This window comes from Oncorhynchus nerka, linkage group LG21 (assembly GCF_034236695.1).
Source record: "Oncorhynchus nerka isolate Pitt River linkage group LG21, Oner_Uvic_2.0, whole genome shotgun sequence".
Lineage (NCBI taxonomy): Eukaryota > Metazoa > Chordata > Actinopteri > Salmoniformes > Salmonidae > Oncorhynchus > Oncorhynchus nerka.
The window spans coordinates 12,747,807-12,768,474 of NC_088416.1; the positions used below are offsets into that span (position 1 = coordinate 12,747,807).

The 20,668-nt window shown below is 44.3% G+C and overlaps 1 pseudogene; it reads left to right on the forward strand.

Annotated features, from left to right (window-relative positions):
* The window catches only part of LOC115103938 (spectrin beta chain, non-erythrocytic 1-like), a 115,652-nt pseudogene continuing 94,984 nt past the window's right edge, over positions 1-20,668 (forward strand).

Consider the following 20,668-nt stretch of genomic DNA (forward strand, 5'->3'; position numbering starts at 1 on the left):
AGGGCCATGTCATGGGGGAAGAAAGTGTTCAGGAGGCATGAGATTTTGGTTGTGATTAACCTGAACCGTTTGCTAGAGGGGAATCTTTGGAAGAGAGTGTGGAAGGGGTCGTCGATGATCTTTCTTGCATGGTTCTTCGCCCTGGAGTCATACAGGACCCGCGATGGAGGGCAGGTGGCAGCCAATGACCCTCTCAGAAGACTGGACAATCCGTTGCAGTAATGAAGGAGGTGAGGATGGATTCGATGATGGTCATTTAAAGCTGAATTAGTACACATAAGAGGACTGAGGACCAAAAACACCTTGCATTCACCAAACATTGCACTGAGGAAAACATTTTTGTTATAGTAATTGTCTGATTGGGAACTACCATCTATCAAGTATAGAATCCGAAATTATTTATATTTGACATTGGACGTTGTGAGGTTCTGTGTTATGCACTATAGCCCGTTACCATATCATATGTGATTGAATATTATCTGCTGTTGGCTTGTGTGGGTGTATGTGTTGTGCAACATAGTTGACTTGAGACATTGTGTAGCATAGTGTGAATTGCAGCTAATCTAGGGTGTCAACAGTTTCAGGGCCATGGGCCTTTCTCGTGGTGGAAAAATACAGAATAACATAAAAACAGGAACTGTGCAATGAGTTGCGGGGGACACATGCAGAACGTAGTGTAGAAAACAGTCTTTTGTTAGATAACAGAAGCCAGGTGTGTGTGATAACTGTATTGAGAGTATGAGCGCATAGATATTCTACACAGCAACAACGCCTGACCGCTGAAGCGCCTAGGGGCTGGGACCAGCTCCTGCGCCAACAATCAACGATAGGCTGAGTGAGTTTAAACCACACCCAGTCTCTACTCTGACAGGCCAGCTCAGAAGCGGGAACTACTTCTGTCAGAGTATATTATAATAACTTTGTCAGGAACAAGTCAGTTCTCTGTTCTGCCCTGCGTGGTATTACAGCGAACCCGTATATAAGAAAATTGCATTTACCACTTATTGCTTAGCTAATAAAAAGTACATAGTATACAATCGGTGACTCCGTGTCATACTTGTTCTGATACCAGATTTGAATTGACACAACCCTAACAACGTTTTATTGAATACAATCAGTAATACAGGAGTCAAATCGCATATGGAGTCGCATCAGATCAGATGTTATCAGCAAGACAGAGCTATCTGTGGAAAGAGCACAAGTAGAACAACTATTTTATATTTATTTATTTAACCAGGTAGGCCAGTTAAGGACACGTTCTCATTTACAACTGCGACCTGGCCTGTCACGGCTTCCACCGAAGTCGTTTACTCTCCTTGTTCGGGTTGTGTTCGGTGGTCGGCGTCACTGATTTCTAGTCGATCCACTTTTCATTTTTGCCATGGACTTTCGGACCCTGGCAGTTTGCGCGAGGACGTCCGTCGGGAGTTGGCCTGCAGGGACACCACCCTCACCTTCGACCAGCTGGTGGACCTGTCTATTCGGTTGGATAACCTGCTGGCTACCCGCGGACGTCCAGAGCGGGGTCTGTCGGTTCCATCCCCCAGCACCACCGCTCCGATGCCCATGGAGACTGGGAGGTGCTGTGCGCAGGGAGACCGGAGGAGTTTCCGTCTCGTGCACCATCTGTGGCCGCAGAGGTCACACTGCTGGTCGGTGCCGGGTTGGTTCCTCTGGGGATCGAGACAGTAGGCAGGGCACTCTGGTGTCACCCCAGGTGAGCCGGCACCATTCTCACTCAGAGCCCTCTGTTCCACACATGTATGTCACTTTTCCTGAACTTTCTCCGCATTCCCAGCATAAGGCACTCGTCGAGTCAGGCGCGGTTCGGAATTTTATAGACAAATCGTTTGCCTATAGTTTAGAGATCCCGATTGTTCCCATGGCTGTGCCCTTCCCCGTTCACGCCTTAGACAGTCGACCATTAGGGTCCGGATTAGGGAGGCCACCGCTCCCCTGGGCATGGTGACGCAGGGGGATCACAAGGAGATAATCGGTCTCTTTATTGGACTCTCCTGCGTTTCCCGTGGTGCTAGGCCTACCCTGGTTAGCCTGTCATGAGCCCACTGTCTCGTGGCAACAGAGGGCTCTCACGGGGTGGTCGCGAGAGTGCTCGGGTAGATGTTTAGGGGTTTCCGTTGGTGCTACTACGGTGGAGAGTCCAGACCAGGTTTCCACTGTGCGCATCCCCCACTGAATATGCCGATTTGGCTCTCGCCTTCTCCAAAAAGAAGGCGACTCAATTACCACCCCATTGACAGTGGGATTGTGCGATAAATCTCCTGGTAGACGCCGCACTTCCCAGGAGTCACGTGTATCCCCTGTCACAGGCTTAGACGGTGGCTATGGAAACTTATGTCTCCGAATCTCTGCGTCTGGGCTACATTCGGTCCTCCACTTCACCCGCCTCCTCGAGTTTCTTTTTTGTGAAGAAGGGAGGTCTGCGCCTGTGTATTGACTATCGAGGTCTAAACAGATCACTGTGAGGTACAGTTACCCGCTACCTCTCATAGCCACAGCGATTGAGTCAATGCACGGGGCGTGCTTCTTCACCAAACTAGATCTCACGAGCACGTACAACCTGGTGCGTGTCTGGGAGGGAGACGAGTGGAATACTGCTTTCAGTACTAACTTAGGGCATTATGAGTACCTCGTCATGCCGTACAGGTTGATGAATGCTCCATCAGTCTTCCATGCCTTTATAGACAAGATTTTCAGGGACCTGCACGGGCAAGGTGTATATGGATGACATTCTGATATACTCCGCTACAAGTACCAAGCATGTGTCCCTGGTGCGCAGGGTGCTTGGTCGTCTGTTGGAGCATGACCTGTACGTCAAAGCTGAGAAATGCCTGTTCTTCCAACAGTCCGTCTCCTTCCTAGGGTACCGCATTTCCACTTCAGGGGTGGAGATGGAGAGTGACCGCATTTCAGCTGTGCCTAATTGGCCGACTCCCACCACGGTAAAGGAGGTGCAGCGGTTTCTAGGGTTTGCCAATTACTACCGGAGGTTTATCCGGGGTTTTGGTCAGGTAGCGGCTCCCTTTACCTCACTGCTGAAGGGGGGACTGGTGCGTTTGCAGTGGCGGACAGGGCTTTTGGTCACCTGAGGGCTCTGTTTACCTCTGCTCCCATGCTGGCCCATCCAGAGGTGGACGCGTCCGAGGCTGGGATAGGAGCCGTGCTCTCTCAGTGCTCGGGTACGCCACCAAAGCTCCGCCCCTGTGCCTTTTTCTCGAGGAAGCTTAGTCCGGCGGAGCGAAACTATGACGTGGGGGACCAGGAGCTGTTGGTTGTCGTCAAGGCTCTGAAGGCGTGGAGACATTGACTTGAGGGGGATAAACACCTTTTTCTCATCTGGACCACGGTTTAGCTCTAATCTATCGCCAGTTTTGTTCGGCGCGGCTCGGACTGGAACATACCGGACCTATTTCTCTCCATGTCCCTGGATTTCAACCGCTAACTCTGGACATTTATACCTGGATCTTGCAGCTAACTAGCTGCTATCCGACTTTCGTCGATTCCGGAGCAAACATCAATTATTCCGGAGCTAGCCAGCTGAAGAGTTCCATCAATCACTCCTGGGCTACAATCACCTATCCTGACCCGTTTTGCTGCCAACGCGGAGCCCCACCGGGCCTTCACAACTGGACTACCGACGTTATCTACCCGAGGGAGTTATCCGGCTGGCTACTCCGTCGCAACGTTACCTGTACGCCCATCTGCGGTCCGCTAACCGTTAGGTCTATTCAGATAGCAGCCGATAAGACAGCTATCGGACAATTAATTTTATTTTATTTTTTTCTTGGGCCTCTATAACTATATATTTTTTTTTTTGTGTGAATTGTATTCATCCCCTCTACCATACGGAACCCCACTAATCCTACCGACGGAAACACACAAGGTGGCTAATAACAGACCTCCATCCTATACTAGCTTGCTACCGATGGTCCGGCTAGCTGTCTAAATCGCCGTGACCCCAACCAACCTCACTACTCACTGGACCCTTTTGATCCCTCGACTAAGCATGCCTCTCCTTAATGTCAATATGCCTTGTCCATTGCTGTTCTGGTTAGTGTTTATTGGCTTATTTCACTGTAGAGCCTCTAGTCCTGCTCACTATACCTTATCCAACCTATTAGGTCCACCACCCACACATGCAATGACATCTCCTGGTTTCAATGATGTTTCTAGAGACAATATCTCTCTCATCATCACTCAATACCTAGGTTTACCTCTACTGTATTCACATCCTACCATACCTTTATCTGTACATTATACCTTGAAGCTATTTTATCGCCCCCAGAAACCTCCTTTTACTCTCTGTTCCAGACGTTCTAGACGACCAATTCTTATTGCTTTTAGCCGTACCCTTATCCTACTCCTCCTCTGTTGCTCTGGCGATGTAGAGGTGAATCCAGGCCCTGCAGTGCCTAGCTCCACTCCTATTCCCCAGGCGCTCTCTTTTGATGACTTCTGCACCTGTAATGGCCTTGGTTTCATGCATGTTAACATTAGAAGCCTCATCCCTAAGTTTGTTCTATTCACTGCTTTAACCTCTTCAGTCGACCCTCTACTTTTTTGAACATTTTGTTAAAAATCGCGCAACATTTCAGCGCCCTGCTACTCATGCCAGGAATATAGTACGTTCATATGGTTAGAATGTGTGGATAGGAAACCCTCGGACGTTTTTAAAACTGGTTAAATCACGACTGTGGCTATTACATAACGTGCGTTACATCGGAAAGCGCAGGAAAACCTGATCACAGAAAATGGAAATAAATATCCTTGCGCCACTTCCAGCAATTGTTAACAGTGAGCCGAATTAGATAAGACCGAGCATTCAACTCCGACAGCATCCCCGTGTTGTCGAGAGTCTTGTGAATTTAATCATCTTTGATTCTTGGTTGAACCGAAAGAGGGGCACCGCTTACCTCCGGTCTCCGCCCAGATCATTCCGGAAGAGCTCTCTCCTGAAATTTTTTCCAAGACGACAGCTAATGATATTTACATCGCCTACGGATGATTTTTATCGCTTATTAACGTTTACTAATACCTAAAGTAGCATTACAAACGTATTTCGAAGTGTTTTGTGAAAGTTTATCGTCTACTTTTTGAATTTTAAAAAATGACGTTACGTTGTGAAATCGCTGTTTTTTTCGTTTATCACACAGTCTACATATAACGATATCTTGGCTTTATATGGCCCGATTTAATCGAAATAAAGACCCAATAGTGTTTATGGGACATCTAGGAGTGCCAACAAAGAAGATGGTGAAAGGTAATGACTGTTTTCTATTTTATTGTGCGGTTTGTGTAAAGCCGAAATGCTAATTATTTTGTTTACGTCCCCTGCTGTGCTTTTCTGTTGTAGTGTATTGGTGCATGCTATCAGATAATAGCTTCTCATGCTGTCGCCGAAAAGCATTTTAAAAATCGGACTTGTTGCCTGGATTCACAACGAGTGTAGCTTTAATTTGATACCCTGCATGTGTATTTTAATGAACTTTTGAGTTTTAACTAATACTATTAGCATTTAGCGTAGCGCATTTGCATTTCCAGAGCTCTAGTTGGGACGCAAGCGTCCCAAGTAGAGGCAACAGGTTAACACACTCTGCCAACCCGGATTTTCTAGCTGTGTCTGAATCCTGGCTTAGGAAGACCACCAAATATTCTGACATTTTCATCCCAAACTACAACATTTTTAGACAAGATAGAACTGCAGTGTTGCAATCTACTGCAAAGATAGCCTGCAGAGTTCTGTCCTACTATCCAGGTCTGTAGCCAAACAATTTGAACTTCTACTTTTAAAAATCCACCTCTCTAAAAACAAGTCTCTCACCGTTGCCGCCTGCTATAGACCACCCTCTGCCCCCAGCTGTGCTCTGGACACCATATGTGAACTGATTGCCCCCCGTCTATCTTCAGAGCTCGTGCTGCTAGGCGACCTAAACTGGAACATGCTTTTAACACCCCAGCCATCCTACAATCTAAGCTTGATGCCCTCAATCTCACACAAATTATCAATGAACCTACCAGGTACGTCCCCAAAGCCTTAAACACAGGCACTCTCATTGATATCATCCTAACCAACTTGCCCTCTAAATACACCTCTGCTGTCTTCAACCAAGATCTCAGCGATCATTGCCTGCATCCGTAATGTGTCAGCGGTCAAACGACCTCCACTCATCACTGTCAAACGCTCCCTGAAACACTTCAGCGAGCAGGCCTTTCTAATCAACCTGGTCGGGGTATCCTGGAAGGATATTGATCTCATCCCGTCAGTAGAGGATGCCTGTTTTTTGTTTTTTTTACAATCCCTTCCTAACCATCTTAAATAAGCATGCCCCATTCAAGAAATTTAGAACCAGGAACAGATATAGCCCTTGGTTCTCCCCAGACCTGACTGCCCTTAACCAACACAAAAACATCCTATGGCGTTCTGCATTAGCATCGAACAGCCCCCGTGATATGCAGCTGTTCAGGGAAGATAGAAACCATTATACACAGGCAGTTAGAAAAGCCAAGGCTAGCTTTTTCAAGCAGAAATTTGCTTCCTGCAACACTAACTCAATGTTATGGGACAATGTAAAGTCCATGGAGAATAAGAACACCTCCTCCCAGCTGCCCACTGCACTGAAGATAGGAAACACTGTCACCACTGACAAATCCACCATAATTGAGAATTTCAATAAGCATTTTTCTACGGCTGGCCATGCTTTCCACCTGGCTACTATTACCCCGGTCAACAGCACTGCACCCCCCACAGCAACTCGCCCAAGCCTTGCCCATTTCTCCTTCTCCCAAATCCAGTCAGCTGATGTTCTGAAAGAGCTGCAAAATCTGGACCCCTACAAATCAGCCGGGCTAGACAATCTGGACCCTTTCTAAAATTATCTGCCGAAATTGTTGCCACCCCTATTACTAGCCTGTTCAACCTCTCTTTCGTGTCGTCTGAGATTCCCAAAGATTGGAAAGCAGCTGCGGTCATCCCCCTCTTCAAAGGGGGGGGGACACTCTTGACCCAAACTGCTACAGACTTATATCTATCCTACCCTGCCTTTCTAAGGTCTTCGAAAGCCAAGTCCACAAACCGATTACCGACCATTTTGAATCTCACCATACCTTCTCTGCTATGCAATCTGGTTTCAGAGCTGGTTATGGGTGCACCTCAGCAACGCGCAAGGTCCTAAACGATATCTTAGCCGCCATCGATAAGAAACATTACTGTGCAGCCGTATTCATTGATCTGGCCAGGGCTTTCGACTCTGTCAATCACCACATCGGCAGACTCTACAGCCTTGGTTTCTCAAATGATTGCCTCGCCTGGTTCACCAACTACTTCTCTGATAGAGTTCAGTGTGTCAAATCGGAGGGTCTGCTGTCCGGACCTCTGGCAGTCTCTATGGGGGTGCCACAGGGTTCAATTCTTGGACCGACTCTCTTCTCTGTATACATCAATGATGTCGCTCTTGCTGCTGGTGAGTCTCTGATCCACCTCTACGCAGACGACACCATTCTGTATACTTCTGGCCCTTCTTTGGACACTGTGTTAACAACCCTCCAGGCAAGCTTCAATGCCATACAACTCTCCTTCCGTGGCCTCCAATTGCTCTTAAATACAAGTAAAACTAAATGCATGCTCTTCAACCAATCGCTACCTGCCCGCCTGTCCAACATCACTACTCTGGACGGCTCTGACTTAGAATATGTGGACAACTACAAATACCTAGGTGTCTGGTTATACTGTAAACGCTCCTTCCAGACCCACATCAAACATCTCCAATCCAAAGTTAAATCTAGAATTGGCTTCCTATTTCGCAACAAAGCATCCTTCACTCATGCTGCCAAACATACCCTTGTAAAACTGACCATCCTACCAATCCTCGACTTCGGCGATGTCATTTACAAAATAGCCTCCAATACCCTACTCAACAAATTGGATGCAGTCTATCACAGTGCAATCTGTTTTGTCACCAAAGCCCCATATACTACCCACCATTGCGACCTGTACGCTTCATACTTGTCGCCAAACCCACAGGTCATCTATAAGACCCTGCTAGGTAAAGTCCCCCCACCATAGCATCACCCACCTGTAGCACGCGCTACAGCAGGTATATCTCTCTGGTCACCCCCAAAACCAATTATTTCTTTGGCCGCCTCTCCTTCCAGTTCTCTGCTGCCAATGACTGGAACGAACTACAAACATTTCAAACTGGAAACACTTATCTCCCTCACTAGCTTTAAGCACCAACTGTCAGAGCAGCTCACAGATTACTGCACCTGTACATAGCCCACCTATAATTTAACCAAACAACTACCTCTTTCCCTACTGTATTTATTTGATTTATTTATTTATTTATTTTGCTCTATTTTATTTACTTTGCCACCATGGCCTTTTTTTTTGCCTTTACCTCCCTTATCTCACCTCATTTGCTCACATCGTATATAGACTTGTTTATACTGTATTAATGACTGTATGTTTGTTTTACTCCACGTGTAACTCTGTGTCATTGTATGTGTCGAACTGCTTTGCTTTATCTTGGCCAGGTCGCGATTGTAAATGAGAACTTGTTCTCAACTTGCCTACCTGGTTAAATAAAGGTGAAATAAAAATAAATAAATACAACTATGTAAACTTCCGATTTAAACTGTATGTTGATGTAGGCTAGACTATGTAATATTTCATTTATGTTTTTAATATAATCTATAACAAATATTCCAATTGTTTTATTTAGTGTAGCCTCTGATAGGTTTACTTCAGTCTCTATAATCCCCGCCCCTTCGAAAATCAGTGCAGCATTACAGTTTTTGGTGGACTGGAAGCGGCAGTGCGGATTCTCCCAGTCATTCCCAGCTCTTGTTGCCCAGCCTCTCGTTTGCCCGTTGCGGACTCTGAAGGCGGTGAAGTTCGTTCCTTATTATTTGATTGGTAAGTCAAAAAATGTGTTGTTTCAAACAGACGAGTTTCTCATCATATTGCCAGTTATAATGTAATTAGGGCCGAGGTTAGACAATCTCCGTTCCACCGATTGGCTACAAAGCAAATAGGTTACCTAAATTTACTGTGAGGTGATGGAAAATTGTGAAATTAAGCAAATATGAAATCGTGAATCACGTGTATATAGACATACGATTGAAACTATGTTTTGTCGGTCTTTGTTTTTTTTTTATAGGCCTTTGCTATTAAATTCATTAGACATGTTGATGTTGTAGGCCTACTGCTCATATCAGAAATGCCTTTATTTAAAGGCCTATCTTATACATTATGCGCAATTTGGATAATATTTCATTTGTATATTGTCTGATATCAATTTGCATGGTGTTCTGTGACTTTCATTATGGGTGGAATAACGGTACAGTAGAATGGACGCAAACAGGCGTGGTCGTGCGGATCTGTGGCGCTGCGCGAAAGGTAGCTCATGGTGATGCTGCGAGGGCAAGGATTAGCTGGTTTGTTTATTCTGTACAGTTAGACTGGCTAACTGTGGCATTAACAGGATGTGTGAGTTAGGTTGTGCACAATAACAGAAATTCCACTATTTTATGGTCCTTGTTTTACGTGGTGCGTAGTTGTTAACGATTGATAATTTTGGGTTATTGATATAGACAACATTACTCATTTTAGGTGAAGTGTATCGGTAGTTGAAATGGCCGCTGTTGGCTAATGTTACATTGGCAGCTAAAATCTGTCATTGCTTGATGCGATGTTGATATAGTAACTAGCAATACGCAAGTGTTCGGCTCCTCCTCAAAACATAACTTGGAGGACGTGAAGCATCACCTACATGGTTTTCTTTAGTATGTGCTAGTGACCAAATACTTTACATGTATCTCATCAACATGTTGTTTGTGTCTCCAATATAGTTTTTATTTGGTGGACTAAATCTTTGCAGTTGGTGCTACATGCGGGCTTCAACATCAAACCAGTCCAGCGTTGCAGCACTAATGCGACCTGGTCGAGTCGAGTCCTCAATGTCCTAGTCACAGAAGGACTCCAACAACATTTTAAAATGCGAGCAATGAGGGAGATGAGTCAGTTAAACAAAGTGATTCTGCTGAGCCAAATACTCGGCTCTATGGTAGTGAAGCTGTAGGCCGAAGTTACTGCAAGCATCTATTTTTCAAGCAACCAGTAACTTCCTCGTTCCAGTGGTGGCACGTTAAGTTTACCTGGTAGGCCTATCTATCCTACCTACAAAAAGTTATGCCAGCCACAGTGGGAACTGAAGTTGTGAAATATCCATTGCGAAAAACAAAGGAACACATGCACAGTTAAAGGTGTTATAGGATTTAAAGGATTTTTAATAACTCTAAGACCTGCAATTTAGTTACACTGTGGGTATTATATGGGACTTGATATTACTGAATCAATACTTTTTCTAAACCACAAGGCTTGAGTGACATGTTTGTTTCAAGTTATTTGGGGTTTTAATGGTTCTACGGAATAGTTTTTGATCAGGCTTTCTATGGCATAGTGGCATTAAAGTTTGGCACTCTGGTGCATTTTGCTATTAGGTTTTGCTTGATGGATCAGGCTCTTTTCTTAAGACCATTTGCTGTATGCAGACCTAGTGTCTGCCAGCCCCTCTCAGCCTTGTCTGAAAGGGCGGGGTCCCTTTGCAATGGGGAAAAACTTCAGTGTGTGAATGCAGAAAGACACAAGCACTCAAACACATATCCATCTGTCTAATATCACACATATGCACAAATGCACAGACCAAATATTACATCATATTTGGTTTCCAAATTATGTGTTCAAGAACTGAAAGTTACAAAATGATGATATCCTGGCATATCCACAACCGATATACATGCATTTTCCAGTATCTTTAGGTTGTTGTTTTTGTCTATGTTTTTCTCAATTTGAGTCTCTGTGCAGTTACACCATGTCACGTCCTGACCTTAGTTCCTCTTTTTATGTCTCTATTTTAGGTTGGTCAGGGCGTGAGTTGGGGTGGGCATTCTATGTTTGTATTTCTAGGTGTTTGGCCTGGTATGGTTCCCAATCAGAGGCAGCTGTCAATCGTTGTCTCTGATTGAGAACCATACTTAGGCAGCCTGTTTTCGCCCTTGAGTTGTGGGTAGTTATTTTCTGTTTAGTGTGTTTTGCACCTGACGGCGCTGTTTCGGTTGTGCCTTTTGTTACTTTGTATTTAGTGTTCAGTTATATTTAATAATATGCTGAACACGTACCACGTTCTGGCTGGAAGGGATCGCCTCCCATGGGAACAGGTGGAGGCAGCCAGGAGAGGTGAACCAGTGGTACGAGGGAACACGGCTAGCAAGGAAGCCCGAGAAGCAGCCCCAAACATTTCTTGGGGGGAGGGGGGGGGGCACATGGGGAGATTGGCAAAGTCAAGTAGGAGACCTGAGCTAACTTCCTGTGCTTACCGTGGAGAGAGAGTGACCGGGCAGGCACCGTGTAATGCGGTGAAGCCCACGGTGTCCCCAGTGCGCATACATAGCCCAGATACATAGCCCAGTGCGCTACATCGCAGCTCCTTGTATTGGCCGGGCTAGAATGGGCATCAAGCCAGGAGGGATGAAGCCGGCTCAGGGCATCTGGTCTCCAGTGCGTCTCCTCGATCCGTGTTATATGGCACCAGCCCTACGCACTGTGTCTCCCGTGGGTCTGCTCAGCCCAGTGCGTCTTGTGCCTGCGCCCCGCAAGTGCCGGGCTAAAATCAAGGTAGCCCTTTCAATGAGTATCATCTGTTCAGGGAGCAGTGGAACAGTTATTTATGTGCCCTGATGGTTTCACAATAAATAAATCAGTTGTGTTAAGGAGAGATTATTTTCAGAATTCTGCCTTGAATTGAATTTCTCTCACCTTCAGGCCCCATTTTCCCTAAACTCTTCTTACATTATCTGCTCATCCAGTGAAATGACTGATAAAACAGTCATGCTCAAACTGCACAGATACTGTATGCCCCTTCCACTGTAAGCAACCAGCCATTTTATCCATGGGACCTTTTAACTCCAAACTGCTTTTAAAATCTTCTATTAAAAAGACAATGAATGTCATCACATAAACTGATACCTGGTGTGTTTGGGGCTGGTATTTGAAATTGACACAACAGCATGTGGTATAGTGAAAAAGGTGGTGGAGAGGGTGGCATCCTGTTTTCTATCAGGGCAGGTGATGGTCAGTAAAAGAGGGGGGTGGAAGGGTGGGGAACAGCTGTGACCACTGGGGTTACAGGTGAGGACCACACAGCCTCGCTGTGTGTGTGTGTGTGCATGTTATCATGCGTGTGTGTGCATGTTATCATGCGTGTGTGCGCATGTGGCTGGTAGCCTAGCAGTTAAGAGCATTGGGCCAGTAACCGAAAGATCGCTGGTTTGAATCTCTGTGCTGACTAGGTGAAAAATCGTCTGAAGTGCCCTTGAGCATAATTGCTCCTGTAAGTCGCTCTGGATATGAGTGTTGACTAAAATGTGAAAAAAATGGTTTGGGTGATGGTATGTACATTGTTTTGGGAGTGGTCAGCCAACTTGGACATGCTTGGGCCATCTCCCCTTCAGTAGGACCACCATTGCAAGCAAGTTTCCACAGCTGTGTCTTTTAGGCTAAAAGGAATTTACACTCTTGTTATAGGGACCAAAGTCTGAGAATGCCTAGAGACTGAGCCATTAGTCTTGCAGCCTCCCCAGTGCCCTTTTTGTGTCTAAAATACTAGGCCATTTAAGCTGATGTAATTGATTTTTTATTTTATTTAGTTCACCTTAATTTAATCAGGTAAGATGGTTGAGAACAAGTTCTCATTTACAACTGTGACCTGGCCAAGATAAAACAAAGCAGTGCGACACAAACAACACAACACACATGGAATAAACAAGCGTACAGTCAATAACACAATAGAAAAAAAAGAAAGTCTATGTACAGTGTGTGCAAATGACGTGAGGAGGTAAGGCAATAAATAGGCCATAGTAGCGAAGTAATTACAGTTTGGCAAATTAACACTGGAGTGATAGATGAGCAGATGATGATGTGCAAGTAGAAATACTGGGGTGCAAAAGAACAGAAAAGTAAATAAAAACAATATGGGGATGAGGTAGGTAGATTGGATGGGCTATTTACAGATGTACAGCTGCAGCGATCGGTTAGCTGATGTTTAAAGTTAGTGAGGGAAATATTAGTCTCCAGCTTGAGCGATTTTTTTGCAATTAGTTCCAGTCATTTGCAGCAGAGAACTGGAAGGAAAGGCGGCCAAAGCAGGTGTTGGCTATGGGGAAGACCAGTGAGATATACCTGCTGGAACGTGTGCTATGGGTGGGTGTTGTTATTGTGACCAGTGAACTGAGATAAGGCGGAGCTTTACCTAGCATAGACTTATAGATGACCTGGAGCCAGTGGGTCTGGCTACGAATATGTAGCGAGGGCCAGCCGACTACTGCATACAGGTCGCAGTGGTGGATGGTATAAGGGGCTTTGGTGACAAAACGGATGGCACTGTGATAGCCTGCATCAAATTTGTTGAGTAGTGTTGGAGGCTATTTTGTAAATGACATCGCCGAAGTTGAGGACCAGTAGGATGGTCAGTTTTACGAGGGTATGTTTGGCAACATGAGTGAAGGATGCTTTGTTGCGAAATAGGAAGCCGATTCTAGATTTACATTTGGATTGGATATGTTTAATGTGAGTCTGGAAGGAGAGTTTACAGTCTAACCAGACACCTAGGTATTTGTAGTTGTCCACATATTCTAGGTCAGAACCGTTCAGAGTAGTGATGCTAGTCAGGCGGGCGGGTGCGGGCAGCGAACGGTTGAAAAGCATGCATTTGGTCTTACTAGCGTTTTAAGAGCAGTTGGAGGCCACAGAAGGATTGTTGTATGGCACTGAAGCTTGTTTGGAGGTTAGTTAACAATGTCCAAATAAGGGCCAGATGTAAACAGAATGGTGTCGTCTGCGTAGTGGTGGATCAGGGAATCACCTGCAGCAAGAGCAACATCATTGATATATACAGAGAAAATAGACGGCCCGAGAATTTAACCCTGTGGTACCCCCATAGAGACTGCCAGAGGTCCGGACAACAGGCTCTCCGATTGTACACACTGAACTCTATCAGAGAAGTAGTTGGTGAACCAGGTGAGGCAGTCATTTGAGAAACCAAGGCTGTTGAGTCTGTCGATAAGAATGTGGTGATTGACAGAGTCGAAAGCCTTGGCCAGGTCGATGAAGGCGGCTGCACAGTACTGTCTTTTATCGATGGCGGTTATGATATCGTTTAGTACCTTGAGCGTGGCTGAGGTGCACCTGTGATCAGCTTGGAAACTGGATTGCACAGCGGAGAAGGTACGGTGGGATTCGAAATGGTCAGTGATCTGTTTGTTAACTTGGCTTTCGAAGACTTTAGAAAGACAGGGCAGGATGGATATAGGTCTGTGACAGTTTGGGTCTAGAGTGTCACCCCCTTTGAAATTGGTAGTAATAGTTTAGTCATTTTTCATTGTGTTATTCAGTACCATCTTTTCATCCATTTAGTGATACTATGAGTATTTAGGAAACAACAGTAGATCAAGGAAAATAGAACATTACATACGCCAATGTTTGGACTGGGGTATGTTTGGCATAACTGAAGCCAAATAGCTGATAGCATACTGTACTCTCTTATCTAAGCCCAAACAGAACTAGCGGAAATGACAAAGACCCCTTGGGAGTGGGCGAGAACCATGCGCAGCAGCAGTAGCCTATAATAGTTTTACTCTTTCCCAATTCTCCTCCCCTGGATACTTGATACACATTTGTTTCCATGATTTCTCCCTAAGTGCCCTAATTCAATATCTGTCCTGTGAGGTAGAAGCACAGCAAAGACTGTGTTGGGTTGATGTTTTGTCCTTCCTAACCTCGGTTGGGGCCTATAGCACCTTAAAAGCATTAGTACTACGTATTGTTTTTGGTGATGAGTTACACAGCGGCAAGCTTTTCTTGCATTTCTGATGCAGGCTCCCAGTTGTATTTTATTCAGATCATTTACTGTTTTGACACATTAGCCGTTTGCACAGCTGGCTTAGAACCAGTGTCCTGCCCAAGGGTGCACAGCTGGGCTGCACACCAAGATTTCACTGACTGACCCTGCAGTAAGAAACTGTCTTAAATGTTGGCTGTATGATTAATATACATAAGGTTATAATATAATCAATCAATGTCATTTGGTAGCAGTGCTCGTACAGAACCAAATAGTTAATGATGTGTCTAACTCTCGTTCAACTTTAGCTCATTTGCAATGGATTGTCATGTTATTCAAAATTGAGTTTTGCAGCTGGGCTAGTCTCTTGGAAATTGTGTCTTTTTGTGCTTTCATTTGTGCTACAGCTGTGATGACATTATGCCGTCCTTTGTTTGTTGTCTGTGGTCTAGCTCTTGTCCAACAGTGTTAGTGCACATCCTTAAAGCACTAGCGCCCTGGACCAGAGCTACCCATGGTCTATCACTTTTGCCTGGAGGGGAACGTTGTTCAAGAGTTTCTGGAAAAGATGAGCTAATTCTAAGAGGATGCATTTCCCATGTCATGAACCTCATATCATTTGTGTTCCCCCATTTTCCATGTCTCTTGGTCCACCAAAGCAGGAAATCGTGACCTGGAGTTCCACTGGTGCAGTTTCCATGTCATGTGGCTTGTAGCTGCTAACACAGCTGAAGGACAGCATCCATCTTGGCTCCCTTTACTCTCTCAAACAATTTCAATACCAGCCACTGCAGATATTAATTTGATCTACTTCTTGAAATGGTGTGCCCCATTTAGCATATGATTAATGTGCTGAATAGATAATCCCTGATTCCTTGAAGTGCCTCACACACACACACACACACACACACACACACACACACAATTGTACTATGGCAAAAGAGGGACAGCAAGAGCAATGGGTAAGTAGTAGTCATAGGGGCTTTAAGTTGGCAGAAATGGGGTATGAGGCCTAGATTTGTAAGTATCTGATAAGAGTGAGAGAGTATAATGACAACCAGACCTTCAGAGCAGTGTTTTGAAAGTATGCTAGTGAAATTCAGAGGAGATCCAGCGCATTCGGAAAGTATTCAGACCACATTATTTTGTTATCAACACACAATAGCTCATAATGACAAAGCGAAAACAGGTTTTTAGAAAGTGAATTGATGTACACTACCGTTCAAACTTTTGGGGTCACTTAGAAATGTCCTTGTTTTTGAAAGAAAAGCTTTTTTTGTCCATTAATGTCAACGGTGGGTGTAGCTGGGACAAAGCGCTTTACTGAGGCAATCATTGTAACAGAACGCAATTGCATCACAAAAACAAATGCCCGAAGAACAAGTGAGGCAGCACAAAGTACCACAACCACATACAAAGTACCGGCTGCTGGAAACAGTTGGTAGATTTTTTAATGGAATATCTACATAGGTGTACAGAGGCCCATTATCAGCAACCATCACTCCTGTGCTCCAATGGCACATTGTGTTAGCTAATCCAATTTTATAATTTTAAAAGTTTAATTGACCTTCTAGGCAGAGTTGCAAAGAAAAATACATATCTCAGACTGGCCAATAAAAATAAAAGATTAAGATTGGCAAAAGAACACAGAAACTGGACAGAGGAGGACAGTTGAGGACTTGTGAGGCGTCTGTTTCTCAAACTAGACACTAATGTACTAGTCCTCTTGCTCAGTTGTGCACCGGGGCCTCTCTCCTCTTTCTATTCTGGTTAGAGCCAGTTCGCACTGTTCTGTGAAGGGAGTAGTACATAGCTTTGTATGAGATCTTCAGTTTCTTGGCAATTTCTCGCATGGAATAGCCTTCATTTCTCAGAACAAGAATAGACTGACGAGTTTCAGAAGAAAGGTATTTTGTTTCTGGCCATTTTGAGCCTGTAATCGAATCCGCAAATGCTGATGCTCCAGAAACTCAACTAGTCTAAAGAAGGCCAGGTTTATTGCTTCTTTAAGCAGACAGCAGTTTTCAGCTGTGCTAACATAATTGCAAAAGTTTTTTTTAAATGATCAATTAGCCTTTTAAAATGATGAACTTGGATTAGCTAACACAATGTGCCATTGGAACACAGGAGTGATGGTTGCTGATAATGGGCCTATGTAGATATTCCATAAAAAAATCTGCCGTTTCCAGCTAAAATAGTCATTTACAACATTAACAATGTTTACACTGTATTTCTGATCAATTTGGGGTTATTTTAATGGACAAAAAAATGTGCATTTCTTTCAAAAACAAGGACATTTCTAAGTGACCCCAAACCTTTGAACGGTAGTGTATGTATTTATGTCTACAGGAGAAACCAGTGGGATTGGGAATTGCCAGTTTATGGCTTTTTTTTCAGGCTTGACTCAAGCGTGTCTTCTATCCCCGTAGTGAGGTATCTGCCCCAGGTCAAACCGCTTTTCAGTTGTTTAAAAACATGATACATACACACAGCCTTGTTAGCGGGAATGTTTGGATCACAAGTTATTAATCTGTTTTTCTTGGGAAGACGTCAGACAAACAGGCATGCTCGTGAGGATCTGGGGCTGGTTACATAAACATATATAGCCCTACAAACAGGTAGTCTCTTATAGAACGTAGACGCTTAATTCCACCTGTTGCATAAAGTTGTCATGGGCCGCGTTCAGATTGAAATGGTCTACCCTCCAAATACATATTTACCATATTGTTTTTCTATGGGGGTTGACGGACAACGGAAACGACTGCCGGCTAGTTAGATTTTTTTTTAAATGTAGGTCAGAACTTTAAATGAGGTTGTTCTAACGGATAGATAGATACTTAACTCGTTTTTCATGTATTTGTTCAAGTCCCTTAGATATTCGTTGGAAGATTTTCATGAAGACATGCAAACAAGAATATTTGGAGGAAGACACACAAAGGTTTGATGAAATGCGTGGTATCCTCACTTTCCAGCTTATTAAGTAAGTAAGCCTTGTCTGAGCCAGGACGGCCCATAGGGGCAGCAGCCTACCTCCTGTTTCTGCAGCTTGATGTACAAGTACAACTGCTGGACAGGATGCTAGTCTGTCGCAGGGCCTTAGCCCCAATCCATCTCCTTAAAGGGATAGTTCACACACATAAGATTTGATCTTCTTCTCCAGAGTCGGATGAACTTGTGGATACTGTTTTTATGTATCTGCGTCCAGTATGAAAGAAGTTAGAGATAGTTTGCTAGCTGTTCCTGTAGACTTTTCGAGTCATCGTACTAATGCTAGTTAGCAATTGAGCAAATGCTAGTTAGCAACTTCCATCCAACTGCACGCAGATACATACACCTCATTGCCAAAATCACAAACCATCCCTCTAATGCTGAGTGCCAAGCAGAAAGGCATTAGGTCCCATGTTTAGTCTTTGGTATGACTCGACCAGGGATTGAACCCCCAAACAATGTTGATGCGGACCATCTAACCCAGGGTTTCCTAAATTCAGTCCTCAGGACCCCAAAAAAGGGTGCACTTTTTTCCTTCCCCTAGCACTACAGTTGATTCAAATAATCAACTAATCATCAAGCTTTGATCATTTGTATCAGCTGTGTAGTGTTAGGGCAAAAAAACAAAACGTGCACCCCTTTGGGTCACGAGGACCGAGTTTGGGAAATGCTGCTCTAACCACAAGGCCACAGAGTTGATCAAATCTACAGTCGTGGCCAAAAGTTTTGAGAATGACACAAATATTAATTTCCACAAATATTAATTTCCACAAAGTTAACTACTTCAGTGTCTTTAGATATTTTTTGTCAGATGTTACTATCGAATACTGAAGTATAATTACAAGCATTTCATAAGTGTCAAAGGCTTTTATTGACAATTACATGACATTGATGCAAAGAGTCAATATTTGCAGTGTTGACCCTTCTTTTTCAAGACCTCTGCAATTAACCTCTGTCAATTAACTTCTGGGCCACATCCTGACTGATGGCAGCCCATTCTTGCATAATCAATGCTTGGAGTTTGTCAGAATTTGTGGATTTTTGTTTGTCCACCCACCTCTTGAGGATTGACCACAAATTCTCAATGGGATTAAGGTCTGGGGAGTTTCCTGGCCATGGACCCAGAATAGGTTTTGTTCCCCGAGCCACTTACTGATCACTTTTGCCTTATGGCAAGGTGCTCCATCATGCTGGAAAAGGCATTGTTCTGGATGGTTGGGAGAATTTGCTCTCGGAGGATGTGTTGGTACCATTCTTTATTCATGGCTGTGTTCTTAAGCAAAAATGTGAGTGAGCCCACTCCCTTGGCTGAGAAGCAAACCCACACATGAATGGTCTCAGGATGCTTTACTGTTGGCATGACACAGGACTGATGGTAGCGCTCACCTTGTCTTCTCCGGACAAGCTTTTTTCCGGATGCCCCAAACAATCGGAAAGAGGATTCATCAGAGAAAATTACTTTACTCCAGTCCTCAGCAGTCCAATCCCTGTACCTTCTGCAGAATATCAGTCTGTTCTTGATGTTTTTCCTGGAGAGAAGTGGCTTCTTTGCTGCCCTTCTTGACGCCAGGCCATCCTCCAAAAGTCTTTGCCTCACTGTGCGTGCAGATGCACTCACACCTGCCTGCTGCCATTCCTGAGCAAGCTCTGTTCTGGTGGTGCCCCCAGATCCCGCAGCTGAATCAACTTTAGGAGACAGACCTGGCGCTTGCTGGACTTTCTTGGGCGCCCTGAAGCCGCCTTCACAACAATTGAACCGCTCTCCTTGAAGTTCTTGATGATCCGATAAATGGTTGATTTAGGTGCAATCTTACTGGCAGCAATATCCTTGCCTGTGAAGCCCTTTTTGTGCAAAGCAATGATGACAGCATGCATTTCCTTGCAGGTAACCATGGTTGACAGAGGAAGAACAATGACTCCTTTTGAAGCTTCCAGTCTGTTTATCGAACTCAATCAGCATGACAGAGTGATCTCCATCCTTGTCCTCGTCAACACTCACACCTGTGTTAACGAGAGAATCACTGACATGATGTCAGCTGGTCCTTTTGTGGCAGGGCTGAAATGCAGTGGAATTTTTTGGGGGGATTCAGTTCATTTGCGTGGCAAAGACGGACTTTGCAATTAATTGCAATTCATCTGATCACTCTTCATAACATTCTGCAAATTGCCATCATACAAACTGAGGCAGCAGACTTTGTGAAAATTAATATTTGTCATACTCAAAACTTTTTGCCACGACTGTAGTTTGGAACCACAATCCAGTTTGGGACCAGATTATATAATTTGTATGTAATTTGTGACAATGTATCCTTATCACCTAATCAAAGTATTGATAACAAACCAACGTTATCAGCCATTTGTTTCTGGCCCTAGCCTTAGACCTCTCTCTGGAATGTGGCTATTACCTCCTCTGGCCAATAATACAACTCAGAGGAAGGAGGTGATGATGCTCCCTCCCTGGTCTCTTCCCACACCACTATCTGATCCCAGTGGTTCTCTACTCTTATAGGCATGGTAAATCTTGTTTCTTTCCAGTGGCTGATAAAGATATCATTGGTTACACCCAGGAGTGTTTTCTTTTTAAAGTAAATGTTTGATCTTTGTTTTTCTTTTCATATAATGGGAAATTTACCTTTGTGGCTAATACTTTATGTGGCAGTTGAATTTCAGCTAGTATTTACATCACATAAACTGAAAAGTAATAATTTGGCCATTATTAGATGATTACCATTTTAACAGTTTATTTGTATGTAAATATTAATAACAAG